The sequence below is a fragment of the Oryctolagus cuniculus genome, chromosome 2 (assembly GCF_964237555.1).
Source record: "Oryctolagus cuniculus chromosome 2, mOryCun1.1, whole genome shotgun sequence".
Lineage (NCBI taxonomy): Eukaryota > Metazoa > Chordata > Mammalia > Lagomorpha > Leporidae > Oryctolagus > Oryctolagus cuniculus.
In genome coordinates this window covers 43,330,831-43,346,920 of record NC_091433.1, presented here as the reverse complement: position 1 = coordinate 43,346,920, position 16,090 = coordinate 43,330,831, and the positions used below count along the sequence as shown (strand labels likewise).

General features: G+C 42.4%; 1 protein-coding gene and 1 long non-coding RNA gene across 2 annotated transcripts in view; both read right to left on the bottom strand.

Moving 5' to 3' along the window:
* Positions 1-16,090, bottom strand: part of XKR6 (XK related 6) — a 333,364-nt gene that overhangs the window by 314,160 nt on the left and 3,114 nt on the right. The gene's annotated exons all lie outside the window — the stretch shown is intronic.
* The window catches only part of LOC127490253 (uncharacterized), a 32,889-nt gene that overhangs the window by 15,034 nt on the left and 1,765 nt on the right, over positions 1-16,090 (bottom strand). The window contains exon 2 of the long non-coding RNA XR_007918095.2: positions 1-16,090. This exon is cut by the window's left edge and continues 15,034 nt beyond it. This is a non-coding gene — a long non-coding RNA (uncharacterized lncRNA).

Genomic DNA, 16,090 nt, shown 5'->3' with positions numbered 1-16,090 from the left:
TATTTCACCAAATAGAGTCTATTATAAGAATCAGTGTATAGTTTTCATTCTAATTATAATTTACGGTTTAATTTCTCAAGTACAATATAGTCTGAGAAGGTACTACTTGTAGCCACAGAGGTCACTGATTTTGGCTTTTTAAGAAGAAACAAGCTTGGACCGCCATTGTAGCATAGCAGGTAAAGCCACTTCTACAGTGCCGGCTCCCACACAGGCACCAGTTCAAGTCCTACTGCTCCACTTCCCATCCAGCTCTCTGCTATGGCCCGGGAAAAACCAGCAGAAGATGGCCCAAGTGCTTGGGCCCCTGTCACCCATGTGGGAGACCTGCATGGAGTTCCAGGCTCCCAGCTTCAACCTAGTGCAGCCCTGGCTGTTGCACCCATTTGAGAACTGAACAAGAGGATAGAAGATCCACCCTCTCCATCTCCATTATCTCTATCTCTTCCATCTCCATCTCCATCTCTCTGTCTTCCCCTAACTCTGCCTTTCAAATAAATCTTTTTTATTTTTTTTATTTTTTTATTTTTTGACAGGCAGAGTGGACAGTGAGAGAGACAGAGAGAAAGGTTTTCTTTTGCCGTTGGTTCACCCTCCAATGGCCGCCACGGCCCGCGCGCTGCGGCCGGCGCATCGTGCTGATCTGAAGCCAGGAGCCAGGTGCTTTTCCTGGTATCCCATGCGGGTGCAGGGCCCAAGGACTTGGGCCATCCTCCACTGCACTCCTGGGCCACAGCAGAGAGCTGGCCTGGAAGAGGGGCAGCTGGGACAGAATCCGGCGCCCCAACCAGAACTAGAACCCAGTGTGCCGGCGCCACAAGGCGGAGGATTAGCCTAGTGAGCCATGGTGCCTCAAATAAATAAATCTTAAAACAAACAAAAAAAAAAACCAGAAAATGTAGTTCAGCTCATACTCAAAATTACCAGAAGAGGTATTCAAAGACATCAATGGTACTCTGTTTTTCAAATACTGTATGGATTTCTATAAGAATTCATAAAACATACTTATGAAGTCATTTTAGGTTCAGTTTTAAATTTAAGTCATATTTATATAATTAACACCTGAAAGAAATTTTTAAGTAACTTCAATCCATTCCCAAGGGTTACTAAGATACATTATAATAGAATTCAGTATGTGTCAGTACACAAAGATTCAGTGTAAATTTCCAAGTTAGGTATAAACTTGCACATTGCTTAGTTATTATATTTGGTGGTCTATACATGTAACAGATTACAATCAGGTATCACTTTTAGGAATAGTTAACTTGGAGAACAGTGCTCAATAAGGTCCTCAAGTACAGGACATGGCTTTGTCAAAGTTTCATTAGCTATGGTCACAAATCTAGATCCCAATCTTTCTAAACCAGATGGAACATCTGTTAAGACTGGGAACACTAATGTATCTTAGGTATAGAGCCACAACAGTTTTTATTTAATCTGTGACGGCCATTTTTACCTCAATGAAATTTCATATGAAGAGAAATTATTTGAAACTCTACTTGAATTACTTCAGTATATGCTCATTTAGTGTATTTAGTATGGCTCACATCTAAAACAACTGAACCTAGCTACTAATTTTTAAAGGTACCTGCTTTACCTGACCAACAAAAACAGGAGTTAGTCCATTTCCATGCAACACTAAGGCTATTTATTTATTTAAGAGAGAGACAGTGAGATCAAGAGCGCTCCCCTCTGCCAGGAGAATAACCTAATACTTAAACTATCATCCCTATTTCACAGGATCTGCTTTAGAAGGAAGCTGGGTTCAGAAGCCAGAGCTGGGAATCAAACCCACACTGAAACGGGATACAAAAATTGCAGCAAGCTTCATTACTAGGTTCGACATCCATCCCAATTTTTTACATTTTCAAAAGGTACTAAGCAACAGAGGCCTTATATGGCCTACAAATTCTAAAATATTTCTTTGGAGAGAAACAAGCTCTGAATTACAATAAAAATCAGAGTTGTAAAAGGCATCGCAGCGCAGTGGGTTAACTGCTTGGACCATCTGTGTTCCGTGTCAGAGCACCTGGTTCAAGTCTCAGCTACTCCATCCCTGATCCAGCTTCCTGCTGATGCACCTGGAAGGAGCAGCCCACGTACTTGAGCTCCTAGCACCAATGTGAGAGGCCTGGATGGAGTTCCTGGCTCCCAGAGTCTACCTGACCCAAATCCTGGCTGTTGCGGGCATTTGTGGAGTAAACCAGCAGATGCAAAATCTGTCTCCCTCTCTGGAACTCTGCCTTTCAAATAATTTTTCTTTTAAAAAAAGGAAGTTGCCTCTTGTACTCTTTACATGATAGTATTTTACATACAGACATATCTGCCCCCCTTAATCTGGGGGATACCTGGTCTAAGTACAGAACTATTTACGAATCTCTATACCACTTTCTATTTTCTAAGGGTGATAAGTCCCCAAAATACGTCAAAGCCACCACCAGCCAGGACCACCTACACCAGACAATGCGTTTCTATCAAGTGACTAACATTTCTGTTATTAAAGTCATTGAAGAAACAATATGTGATAATCACTTACACATCGTGGGCTTACTGCTTTACACATTTAACTAACTTCTACTTAGTTTGGATGTTCTCCCAATCCTCCTTCAAAAAAACAAGGAAAAAGAAAAACTATGAAAACAGATTGTTTATATTGCAGAAAGGCGTCTGTTTATTCTACCCATCAGTCTCTTCCTTGACAACTGGCTACTGTTGCTCTTTTTTTCTGTTTACTGTATGCTCAGATGAATTTTAATATAAAAGCCTCACTATAACCACATTTCGAACAAATCAAAATAGAAAATCAACCTGCTCCCTCTCTGTTGGTTCAAGTACAGATGTAGCATTAACACATTATCACACACTATCCAATGAATAGGTGAACAGAAGCCGAAATTTAAAAGTGGATTAAAATAGCCCCTCTTCATTTCTTTATTGGATTTAAGGGCTAACAAAGCATAAGAATAATAAATGTCACTTAACCTTGGAACACTGCAGAATATCTCCCAAACTAGAACTTGCCAGGGTAATAGAACCTTGACATTTTCAAGAGTTGCATCTCAACAGCATCATGGATTCAAGAACTTCTCAGGCCACAATGAGCGCTTGTGTAACATGCACTCCTTCAGGCGTGCCTGGAGGAATGGGAACAGCAGCATCATGGGGAAACAGTGCTGCTTCGTGTGCAATTCTTACTGGGGTGGTAATGTGTTGAAGTTACCAAGGGCAATATTTTTCACAAAATAATGAAAAAGACTTGCAAAGGAAAGGAGGAGGAAAAAAGGAGGAAGAAAAATTAGAAAGAAAAGAATCTTGTCAAAGCACTTTCCTTCTGTTCAAGTAGCAGGTGGCTGGCTAGTAGCTTCAATATCTACCACCCAGTGATGCTGGGGGTGTGTGTGAAGGATACACAGAGAAACACAGCTTCAGTTCTGGTGAAGCTGGCTTCTGGTAGAAGCTAACGTTTGTGAGAATCTACATGTTCTAGGATCAAATAAGGCCTAAAATCATCTGCATGTGATACGGGGTACAAATGCCAGTGAAGTTAGCTCTGCTAGTATTTTTATTTGGGTTGTCAGTGTTTTGTTAGTGCAAAGTTTACAATTTTACAAAGTTTAATAATTTTTTAAGATTTATTTATTTATTTGAAAGGCAGAGTTACAGAGAGGCAGAGGTAGAAAGAGGTCAATCATTCATTCCCCAGATGGCTACAAGGGCCGCAGCTGCACTGATCTGAAGCCAGGAGCTAAGAGTCTCTCTGGGTCTCCCATGTGGGTGCCAGGGCCCAAGGACTTGGGCCATCTTCTACTGCTTTCCCAGGCAATAGAGAGCTGGATCAAAAGTGGAGCGGCCGGGCCTCAAACCAGTGGCAGCCCCACCCGCTACACAAGATACACCACAAAATTTAATAATTTTAAGTACTCTGGCCTTAACTCTTTTGTTCGCCGAGTCCTGCTATTTTTGGTGTGTGATTTTGCAGAGAGGTTCAGCAAGGTATGTGCTACATTACAATACATACAGAGAGTGAGGTGGGACCGCCAAGCAATAACAACAGTAATACACTGCAGCCTTCCAGGCCCCCACCCTAATCACAGAACACGCCCAACCACCATCTCACGTAGCCATTACGCCTTAGGAAGGACACCAACCCCTTCCCTCCAAAACTGCGCACAAATTACTGCATCTCAAAACTACCCAAGAATGATTATGCAGTCCCTACTGAACTCCGAATTAGTACACAAATACTACAAATATTCTATTTTTCCAAATGTACAAGCTGCTTTTAACTTCTTTGTTTTGATAACTTTTGTCTAATCTACAAACAAGATTAATGGGTCCTTCATTTGAGTTTCTCCTTTGTTGCATTCCAAAAGCACACCCTCAAAAACAGGTCTAACTGAAACCATTTGTCATTGCTTAAATTTTGAAAATATCATTTTTGGAAAGCATACTGTCGTCATCCAGAGTCAGCTTTGAGGGAAACTGTCCTACAGAAGGTAAAACTGCAAAATCTTAAACTACAGGACTATCCATCAATTGCTGAAGACTACTCAAAAGTGGCATTCCTTATGACAAAACAAAATGACAAATCAGAGTTTTGCTCATCTGATCTAGAATCTCCATTTGTCACAGCATCCACCCCTGCCTGCCCAGAACATGTCCATACACTCCTGGGCCCCCTGTCTGCCAACCACTCAGCTCCTGGGATTTCTGACCCTGAGCTTCCACTTTGGTGTGTGTAGATTTGGGAAAGGCTTGCCAATACACAGTCCTAGTGTCTTATCAGCAGTAAAATACTGTATGACTCCTCCCCCTCTAACCTCCCCCCACCAGCTATTCTCCCCATGAATCCATGAAGCTCTACTCCCTTCATTCCTGTCTCTCTAATGACACTCATTTATTAACCATTAGATCCCTTCTCTACTTTCATTCAACAGCTTCTTTTTAGGAATCCTATCTTTGGCACTGATTTCAACAAATAACAATCATTTCTGAAAATGTAAGAGACAAAACTCACTCTAGACTGAATGTCGATTTTCCCAACACAATAAAATGCCCCTAATCTGGCACTTCTGAGCACCAATGGTGACCACTGTGTTCACAACGACTCTGAATACTTCAAATAGCCAAGGAAGCTTCTGAATCAAAGGAATACCACATCATACATCATACAGCTTTAACACGAAATGTTCTCACGGTATTCTAGATGTTAGGCATGGTACACATACAGCAATTGTGAGTGTTTGATTAATACACACTTTTTACCAAGCTATTTCAGGTAAGAGTTAGACCCAATCGGAGCCTGTTTATACTCTGGTGTTTCATTAAAAGCATATGCAGAGCTTCTGTTACACATTCCACTCCTCTGCCTCTAACCTGCCTAAAGCTTAAGTTTACCAGAAAAAAAAAAAAAAAAAAAAAAAAAAAACAGAAACCTCCCAAGCGATCCTAATGCACATGCCTCCTTGGGAACCACCTCTGTAAATATTGGTAGAAACCAACCTACTACAACTATGGTACTAACTGCTGTCTGTGCACTGCTTGGGGAACTGTCTGAAAACCTAGGTCTTTAAAAGATGTAAATTCTCAGACCCAACCCAGACCTCCTGGCTCATAATCCCTGACAGTGGAACTCAAATATCTGACTCCTTAGGTGATTCCACAGCCAAGGTTTGGAAAACACTGGTTTTATACCCTTAAGGATAGAACTGTTGCTCCAGTGTTTCCAACAAGTCGACAAAGAACAAACCCAAGGGTGCAGCATTCAGATAGGACCTACAGGGATAAGTAGTGTCCAAGACACACATTCCTGTTTGTGGAGATAACAGAGTTCGCAAGTGCATCTACCCGGAGAAAGAGACTGGGGTCAAGTGCTGAAAACAATGTCCTAAGGGCAGACCCAGGGACACGAAGCTGTGGAAACCATCATGATCAACTGCAATGCACTGAGCCTCCCTAATCTCTGTGGAGTCTAACACGATACACTGGCAATCAGAAGCCTGGAACAATCTCCCTTTCTAATAGGCCAAAACAGTGAGGTCTCATAGTAAAGCTAAGGAACTCCGCCTGCCCACAGCTCGGCTGCCAGGGCTCCAGGCAGTGCAGTCTCCTAGACAGCAGGCCTCATTCTGCCATCAGTAAGCTCTGCCTCCAAACTTTCCTCCACTGGTTACCAGAGACGTAGGTTACTTAGCCACTCTAAACCCCTTTCTTCATCGTAAAACGGGCAAGGAAAACTAGAGAAAATTAAATGAGACCATTTATGTAAAAACAATTTTCAATATATGAAGGCAACTCAAAAACTCACATCAAATTCACATACTATTTTTCAGTCTCACATTCCATAAGCTTTTTGAAGCCCCTTGTACACATTTTCTCTTCCTTCTTAGTAATTTCTCTATACCCCCTCCAAACTCCTTTAATTCTAGTCACACATTCTAACACGTTATTTAATACTGCTCAGAATGCTCACCTCAGTTTACCACAACTATCACCCACAAGTCCCCTCCAACCCCAACCTAGGTGCTGGGGAACCAGGAGGCTTACTTTATCTTTGATCCTCTAAATCTAGCGTGAAGCTTAAACTCATTACTGTTCATTGACCATCTGTTAGAAAACATCAGTGCTCACATTCAGACTAACTTCTTCAGGACAGTTCATTATTATTTTTACTTGTAAATCCTAATTCAAGTAGAGCTATGATTATCAAACCTCAAAGAAAGAATTATGGGAGTTTGTTTAAAATACAAATACCGGCCGGCGCCGCGGCTCAATAGGCTAATCCTCCGCCTGCAGCGCCGGCACTCCGGGTTCTAGTCCGGGTTGGGGCGCTGGATTCTGTCCTCGTTGCTCCTCTTCCAGTCCAGTTCTCTGCTGTGGCCCAGGAGGGCAGTGGAGGATGGCCCAAGTGCTTGGGCCCTGCACCTGCATGGGAGACCAGGAGGAAGCACCTGGCTCCTGGCTTCGGATCGGCACAGCGCGCCGGCCGTAGCAGCCATTTGGGGGGTGAACCAACGGAAAAGGAAGACCTTTCTCTCTGTCTCTCTCTCTCACTGTCTAACTCTTCCTGTCAAAAAGACCTCTCTGTCTCTATCTCTCACTTTCTAACTCTTCCTGTCAAAAATAATAATAAAATTAAAATACAAATCCCATCACACACCTCCACCCCCAGCCAATCAACAATTTAATAACTGATTCAGGCAAGGATTCTCAATGGATACTAAAACCTTAAGGTAAAAGGTTTACAGGAAACAAGACTCTTGCAGAGTAAGACCCCATGCATAAGTTACTGATTGCCAAAAGAAGAGTGTTCTTTATATGGAGAAATCTAGCATCAGAACCTATCCAAGAGATAAAAGTTAGCACTAACAATAACAGGACGAGCCAGGTATATTGGTGCTTACTGATGTGATGTAACATGAAACAAGAAGGCAGTACTGGGCTGGTGCTGTGGCGCAGCAGGTAAAGCTGCCACCTGAAGCGCCGGCATCCCATATGGGCACTGGCTTGAGTCCCGGCTGCTCCACTTCCAATCCAGCTCTCTGCTATGGCCTGGGAAAGCAGTAGAAGATGGCCCAAGTCCTTGGGCCCCTGCACCCACATGGGAGACCCAGAGGAAGCTCCTGGCTCCTGGCTTCAGATCGGCCCAGCTCTGGAGGTTGCAGCCATTTGGGGAGTGAACCAGCGGATGGAAGACTTCTCTCTCTCTCTGCCTCTGTGTAACTCTGCCTTTCAAATAAATAAATCTTTAAAAACAAAACAAGGCAATACTTCTGACAACAATATGTAGCCTTAATATAATCTAGCTTCTCAAGTCAAGTTCAAGTTTATCAGAAACACAGGGCAAATGACACCTACAGAAAAACAACTAAGCAATCCAAAAAGAGAACAGACAAGAGAACATCATTGCATGCTTTAAAAAAAAAATGGGAGAAAAAAGAAATGTTTCTATAGCTACAAAAACATAAGTGTAAAGTATGAATTTTGATAAAAACCCCTGTTTGGAAGGGAAGAAAAAAACTTACAAAAGACATGGTTGGGGACAACTGAGTAAGTCCATATACAAAAGCAGCTATTAGATGATTATATAGAATTAGTAATTATGCAAGTACAGTTAATTTCCTTAGGTGGGAAAATTGCATTGTAGCCAGGTAGAATTATTCCACATATGTCGCACCTGAGATGAAGTTCTCACCATCATGATGCATGTTAAATACACACACAACTATCCATATCAACAACTACGGAATCCGGATGAACAATAACAGGTGTTCAGTACACGCCTCTACTTCTCTGCATGCTCAAAAGCTTCCACAATAAAGAATGTGCAAAAATGCACTTTCCCTGGCTCAATTCCCTTTTGTAGAAAGGCAGGGAGTCTGCCTGCTAACAAGCTCCATGGGCTACGATAACACAGAGGATTCTGGGGCCCCACCTGAAAAAGCAGTTGAAGAGAAGTCAGCTGTGCCTACACTCTTGACTCCCCTTTGATCACTTATTCCATGATTTTTAAGATGGAATGAAAGGGGGGGTATAATAGTGACAAAGTTTCTAGGCCATGTACCCATTATTCTTTGAAAGCGTGTGGCCAGGGTAAACAATAATTATCAATTCCTACTTCCCTTCAAAGAGTGGTGTGAAGAAAGCTGTTATCTTTTTCTTCCTGTGGAAGAGGTAGTCTAATTTTTTTTCCTAGAAATGAGTGCTGAGGGGCCGGCACTGTGGTGTGCCGGGTAAAGCCTCCGCCTGTGATGCCAGCATCCCACATGGGCACGAATTGGTATCCCAGCTGCTCCACTTCCAATCCAGCTCCCTGTTAATGGCCTGGGAAAGTAGCAGAAGGTGGCCCAAGTGCTTGGGCCCCTGCACCCACCACATGGGAGACACAGATGAAGCTCCTGGTTCCTGGCTTCAGCTTGGCTCAGCCTAGGCTACTGCAGCCATCTTGGGAATGAACCAGCAGATGGAAGCTCGCTCTCCCTCTCTCTCCATCTCTCACTGTAACTCTGACTTCCAAATAAAAAGAAAAAAATGAGTGATGAGCACATCCATGCTCTGTAATGATCAAGATAATAGAAACACTTTCTCACATTAAATAAAGACAAATTCTGCATGCAAACAAAAATTATCTTGAAAACCACTTGTATATTTCAAAATAAAAAGACATACAATAATTTTTTAGCAATAAACCAAGTATGTTAAGGTGCTATGACTTGTTTTAAAGCTATATTAAAATAATACAACATACCAAGACCTATCCATATTAAGCTATAAAAATAAAATCTAAGGTTGAATTTTATGTAGAAATAAACAATTTTGTAAAATGTTCACTGAACCCTCCAAGCAAATTCCATCTTTCCCAAAGATTAAAACCACAAAGAGAACCTATACTTAATCTAAGAAAAATAAATCACTTAGAATTATGAATATTTCCTTGAAAAGCTCAAAAATGATGTGGAAAGTATTTTTTAAGATCTATAAACACTAACTTTTCAAAGTTAAAGAACACACAGCAAACACTAAATCGCAGATAATTTTGTGGTCCTTCTATAAAATGGAAATAATCTTGGCAAGCACTTTAGAAAAATCTTACAAAATATATGCCTTGAACAGATATATGCATTGGGTTAGCTTATTCTAACAGCAAAAAGTTTAAACTGAAAATTACAGAAAACTGGCTTTAACTTGAAACCAAATTCACAAAATCTGCTGATACACTAGCATGAAACAAGCTTCCCAGGAAGCATGGTCTGCTATAAATTCAACATAAACCAGTGAGATGCATAAATGCCCCTATAGATAACAAAGTATTAAAAGTAATGAGGATTTGGGGAGGGCACTTGACCCAGCAGTTAAGACAACACTTAGGACACCTGCATCCTTCCTCCACTTCCAATGCAGATTCTAGCTAATTGAAGCAGATAATGTTCAAGTATGTGTCCCTGGCACCAATGTGGGGAGACCTGAATTGGGTTCCAGGTTCCTGGCTTCAGCCTGGCCCAGCCCTGGCTGTTGCAGATGTTTGGGGAATGAACGAACAGAGAGAAGATCTCTCATCTCTATATTTATCTCTACCTTTCAAGTAAAATGGAAATCAAGTTCTTTAAGTAAAATAAAAACAATGAGGGGACTGGGCACTATGCTGCAGCAGGTTAAACCTCCACTTTTAATACCAGCATACCATATGAGAGTGTTGATTCAAGTCCCAGCTGCTCTGCTTCTGATTCAGCTTCCTGCTAATGCTCCCGGGAAAGCAGCAGATGACGGCCCAAGTGTTTGGGTATCTGCCATACATGTGGGAGACCAGGATGGAGTAATCTTGGCTCCTAGCTTCAGCCTAGCCCAGACCTGGCTGTTGCAGCCATTTGGGGAGTGAACCAGTGGTGAGAAGAATTCTGTCTCTTCTCCTGCCCCATCCTCCTCTACCTTTCAAATAAATAATCTTTATTTAAAAATAATGAGGGACAGAGCTGGTGCTGTGGCACAGCGGGTTGAGGCCCTGGCCTGGGGCACCAGCATCCTATATGGCCACAGGTTCTAGTCCTGGCTGCTCCTCTTCCAATCCAGCTCTCTGCTATGGCCTGGGAAAGCAGTGGAAGGTGGTCCAAGTGCATGGGGCCCTGCACTAGCGATGGGGACCCAAAGGAAGCTCCTGGCTCCTGGCTTCGGATCAGCAGAGCTCCGGCCATTGCGGCCTTCTGGGGAGTGAACCAGCAGATGGAGAACCTCTCTGTGTCTGCCTCTCTCTGTAACTCTTTCAAATAGTAAAATAAATCTTTAAAAAAAAAAAAAAGAGTGGCTGGCGCTGTGGTGTAGAAGGTAAAGCCTCCGCCTGCAGCACTGGCATCCCATATGGGCAGCAGTTTGAGTGCTAGTCGCTCCACTTCTGATCCAGCTCCTTGCTAATGGCCTGGGAAAGCAGCAAGACGGCGGAAGTGCACTGGAAAAAGCTCCTTCCTAGCTTCGGATCGGCCCAGCTCGGCCACTGTGGCTATCTGGAGAATGAACCAGCAGATGGAAGACCTCTCTCTCTTTCTCCCTCTCTCTGTAATTCTGCCTTTCAAATAAATAAATCTTTAAAAAAAAAAAAAAAAAAAAACCTATTTTCAGGGCCAGCATTGGCTTAGCAGTTAAAGCCACTGCCTGCAATGCCAGCATCCCATGTGGGTGCTGGTTTGTGTCCCAGCTGCTCCACTTCCGCTCCAGCTCCCTGCTGGTGGCCTGGGAAAGTAGTGGAGGAGGGCCCAGGTGCACAGGCCCTGCTCCCATGTGGGAGAATGGCAGAAAAGCTTCTGGCTCCTGGCTTCCACCTGGCCCAGCAATGGCCATCTAAGGAGTGAACCAGTGAATGAAAGATCTCTGTCTCTCCCTCTTTAGAGAGACTTTCAAATGAATAATAATAAATTTTCAAAAAATAAGTATTTTAAAAAAATGAAAAATAAACTTTTTTCAGAACACTAATACCTATGATACAATGGACTTTTTAAAACTGAAGGGACATGAGAGATCAATTTAACTCCTTATTTGATAAATATGGGGAATCTGAAACCAGCAGCTGTTTGTAAATTGCAGAGTGACAAACCTGATTTCTTAGCTTCAATGTGTGCTTCCTTTATGCCATGTTTTATCCTGTGATTTTTTTTTTAAATCTCCAATAGTGGTCTTTAGGCAATTAGACAATTCATTGAACTTTTTAAATGAAATTAGTTTCATAATTTAACAAAATGCTTAACTCTTTCAGAGCCAAATAAGAAATGCAGACTTTCTGACTAGAAGGAACTAGATACATAGATCATGGAGACTAAACTGAAATTTTAGTCACAGACCTGTTTGCACAGAGTAAACCGGAACATCAACCATCCCATGACTAAAGCAACACTTTCACATCCCACAGAATCATTCCAACATTCCAGAATGTTCTCCTTACATCAGCCTAACTGACTGCCCTTATGGATAAAGTCTGTAAAAATCTAAGCAAATGACATTGCTATGAACACCTGTGATTTCTGACATATTCCTAGTGGATTTCAGAATCCAGACTAGACTTCTGTGATATAAATGTTGATGCTGTTTCTGGATCATTCTAAAAATTCTACGCTTCACCACTAGTTACAACTTTACTCCAAAGCAAGCCATTTTTTCATCACATTCTTTGAAAATTCACCATAAATTTCACGTTTTTACTTTTACTAATCACCAAGAAAAGAAATTATCTTCAGCGAAGTACTCTTTATAGTCATTCTCCTTGAGGAAGTATTTCTGTCTACATCTTTCTACCCTCATAGCTAACCATGTAGTTAAGATTTTTCAGGTAGGAGAAAGGGAAAAATCATATGAGGCATCTTTATGTGGGGCCGAAAGATCTTGCCCACTGCCATTTTCTTCCAGTGGTTTTACAGTAATATTTTGTTTCCATCTTTAATTCTTTTAGAATTTTTATTCGGGTAAGGTAGAGATCCATCTTTTTTTTTCAACCAGGTAGTCAACTGCCCCAGTATCACTTGTTAAGAAACTATCTTTGCATTCACTGATTAGAACGCCAACCTTCGCCATATACTAAATCCTCACGAACACAGCATTACTGGGCTCCACAGAATCCATTCTCCTGCACCGCGTTGAATTCTTCCACCAACGGCGCGATGGTCTACCAGTGAAACTAAAGCACACATACGAACAGGTAAGTCTCAGTATCTTTTTTTAAAGTTTTTTGGACTACTCACATTCACTTTTCTTAGACCAAATTCACTCCTTTCTCCTAAAGAGAGAGAGAGAGAGAGAGAGAGAGGAAGAGGAAGAGGAAGAGGAAGGAAGGAAGGGAGGAAGGAAGGAAGGAAGGAAGGAAGGAAGGAATCTGCTGAATTTTTAACCAGAATTCCATTAAGTTTACGGATAAACTTCTTTAAATGCTACTTTTGACCGGCGCCGCGGCTCACTAGGCTAATCCTCCACCTTGCGGCACCGGCACACCAGGTTCTAGTCCCGGTCGGGGTGCCGGATTCTGTCCCGGTTGCCCCTCTTCCAGGCCAGCTCTCTGCTGTGGCCAGGGAGTGCAGTGGAGGATGGCTCAAGTCCTTGGGCCCTGCACCCCATGGGAGACCAGGAAAAGCACCTGGCTCCTGCCATCGGATCAGCGCAGGGCGCCGGCCGCGGAGGCCATTGGAGGGTGAACCAACGGCAAAGGAAGACCTTTCTCTCTGTCTCTCTCTCTCACTGTCCACTCTGCCTGTCAAAAAAAAAAAAAATGCTACTTTTACAGCATTGAGAGTTCCCAACAATTAATAAGCAGATACAAAGTTCCCAACACACACACACACACACAAATACATGTATATACAGTCTTTAATGTGACTGTGGCAGGCACCCTGGTGCCACACAAGAGAATTTCCTTATTTATAAAATATATTTCCATTCTTAAATCACAACACACATGTTAGTGCTACAGGGGCATTACCAATCACTTAACACCACTGTAAGTCCATCACTTCAAAATTAAACAGATTATACTTTTACATGCAACATAATTCATAAAAGTGCTATCTGTATCACATAAAAGCCAAAGAAGTGGGCCACATTAATTGAAGACTGTTTTGAATCAGAGAATCCTTTCAGAATGAAATTCATAATTGGGCTTAAAGAAACAGAAAACACTGGGAACCTTAACCGCACACCCCTGGGCCAGTCCCAAGTACTCTTAGACACCCACGCTTTCGAGGTGCAGGCACTGTTACGGCGGCGGCGTTGTCCGGGGTCCAAAGCTCACAGTGCCAAATCATTCCTTCCCCAAACGTCTCATCACATTAAGAACACAAATCCAACATCCATCCTCAAGCGCAAGAAGCCTGAAACCCAATTCTCAAGCCGGCCTGCCCACCCGATCACCTGTGGAGCTTCCAGAACTGTGGTCGGGTTCCGCGTGGGAGGCCTCTTCAGCACTGCAGCCGCGCTGGGCACTTCGATTTCTAAAGCTGCAGTAAGTTCTATTCTCAGCCAGAATTAAGAACTACTATTTTTAAATATTCAACATAAGCAAAGATCCATAGTATTCCTACATATGGAAGTGGAGGAGGGGGCAGGGGGACTGGCTAAAGAAAGCATCCTACTCAGTACAGCAACATTCACCACTGATTATACAGAGAACCCTGTATAACAGAGAAGTCTCAGAACAGAACAAAACACTGAAACACAGCTTTCCACCGTGCAGGGGGATGGCGCCCTGATGAAATGTGAAACGACTTTCCCTTTCTCTGCCTTGAAAGCAACCTCTACCCTCCTTCTCCTACCAAGAGAAGAGACAGCTGACCTTCACTTTGAAAATGGGCAACACCACAAAGAATTTAAATGTTACTTTATTCCATGAAACACAGGGGCACACACACAGACATAAAAATAGATTAAAAGGGAGATTAATGATTTGTCTGAGACATCATGCACTCACATGAAATTTTAGTCAGAGAATTGCTGACAACCACAGGCACACCTTAAGCACCCTCTAAAAGGTGCACAAAATCAAAGGAAGTTATACATGGAAGGAAAACACGTACAACAACAGGATTCCTAATGTCAAACATCCAAGAAAATGATCGCACTTTCTAATAACACCACACTGTGCAAAAATGAAGCCTCATGTGACTCATATTCCTGGTTTGGGTGACTCAGACGCCCATCATCCCTGGGAAAAGCACACAAAAACAGAGCACCCAGAGCCACAGAGCAAGCTGCACGTTCTGTCATTAGGGAGGGGAAAGTTGGCCTGAAACAGACCGTAATCACACAGGTGCTCGCTCTGAAGACACAGGTTCACCACACCAAACCCTCCCACAGACAGCTACTCGCCCTTGCTCCAATCTTGGCCCAGCCCATAATATTTTCTCACGTTGTGAGGTCATCTGGTGAAAGAGATGTCAAGTGGTTGCCCTCTTGACAGGAAGCGTGCCACCTGCTTGGCACAGGACACTGCATTTTCCAAAATTGGCACTGTGTTTTGCCCAATGAGAGTCCCACACTTCTCCAGGACAACAAGGAGAAGCAGGTGAGCAGAGGTAGTCATGGTTTAATGCATCAGTCTTGACAGCGCACAGCCTCACTGACATCTTTTCTTAGACATGCGGCCCAAATCAAATGATAAAATTCCCTGACCATACAGAACCTTTATGTCATGTGACCACAGGAAAGAACAAAATCTAAGTAGCAAATATGATTAAAAGAAACAACCGTAACCTCAAAAGACCCACAGTAAAGGATGATGTATGCTTACACACACCAACAAGCAAAGGTTTGCCAAAAGATTAAAGAATAAAAATCTTCCTCTAAAGCTCTTACACATGAATGATTTTGATGCAAGCAACATGCTAGCAGGTATTAAAAAAGCAGATCTTGCTCCTCGAGTATTTCGAGTAAAATCAGCCTACTGGAAAAATAAAATTTTTTAAAAAATCCTTCTTCAGTATTACTTTTAAAGTATAGTTATGGTAGAAGAAATAACTTAGCTGAATTAGCCTGCCTTTTAATATCTTAACTTTATGAAATACTTGAGACATTCTAATCTCAAAAAATAACTTTCATAAAGTAGACACAGCCAAAACACAGCATCCTTTAAGTTCATGTATATGTGTATGTGTGTATATATATAAAAGTATATAGATTTACACACACACACACACAGGCCTTCAAAGTGAAATAAAGATCGAAAAAATAGTACCTTATTTAAACAGCTACGAAAGCTAAATTTACACTTGGATTGTAATTTTCAGTTGTCCTCAAACCTGGGCTTCCATGAACTCTGCCTGAAGGCAATCAGCTGAGGGGAGGCGGGGAATTAGTCTGCCTAAAGAGATGGTGAAGCTCAACCCCGAATTTATTCCGTCCCACAAGTGCGCTACTCATAAAAACGTCCAGGCCGGATTACAACAGCAACAGTTCTCTCAGGGATTCTAACCCAACACCAACCTTTGTACTTTACACTTAAGGAATCTCAGACATAAACCTAGATGACTTCAGTGTGTTGGTCCAGTTGTTACATACATGCTGTTCAAAATCTCTCTCTCCTGTACTTTTTGTCCCTCTTCTTCTTCATGCTGTGCATCCTACCAGT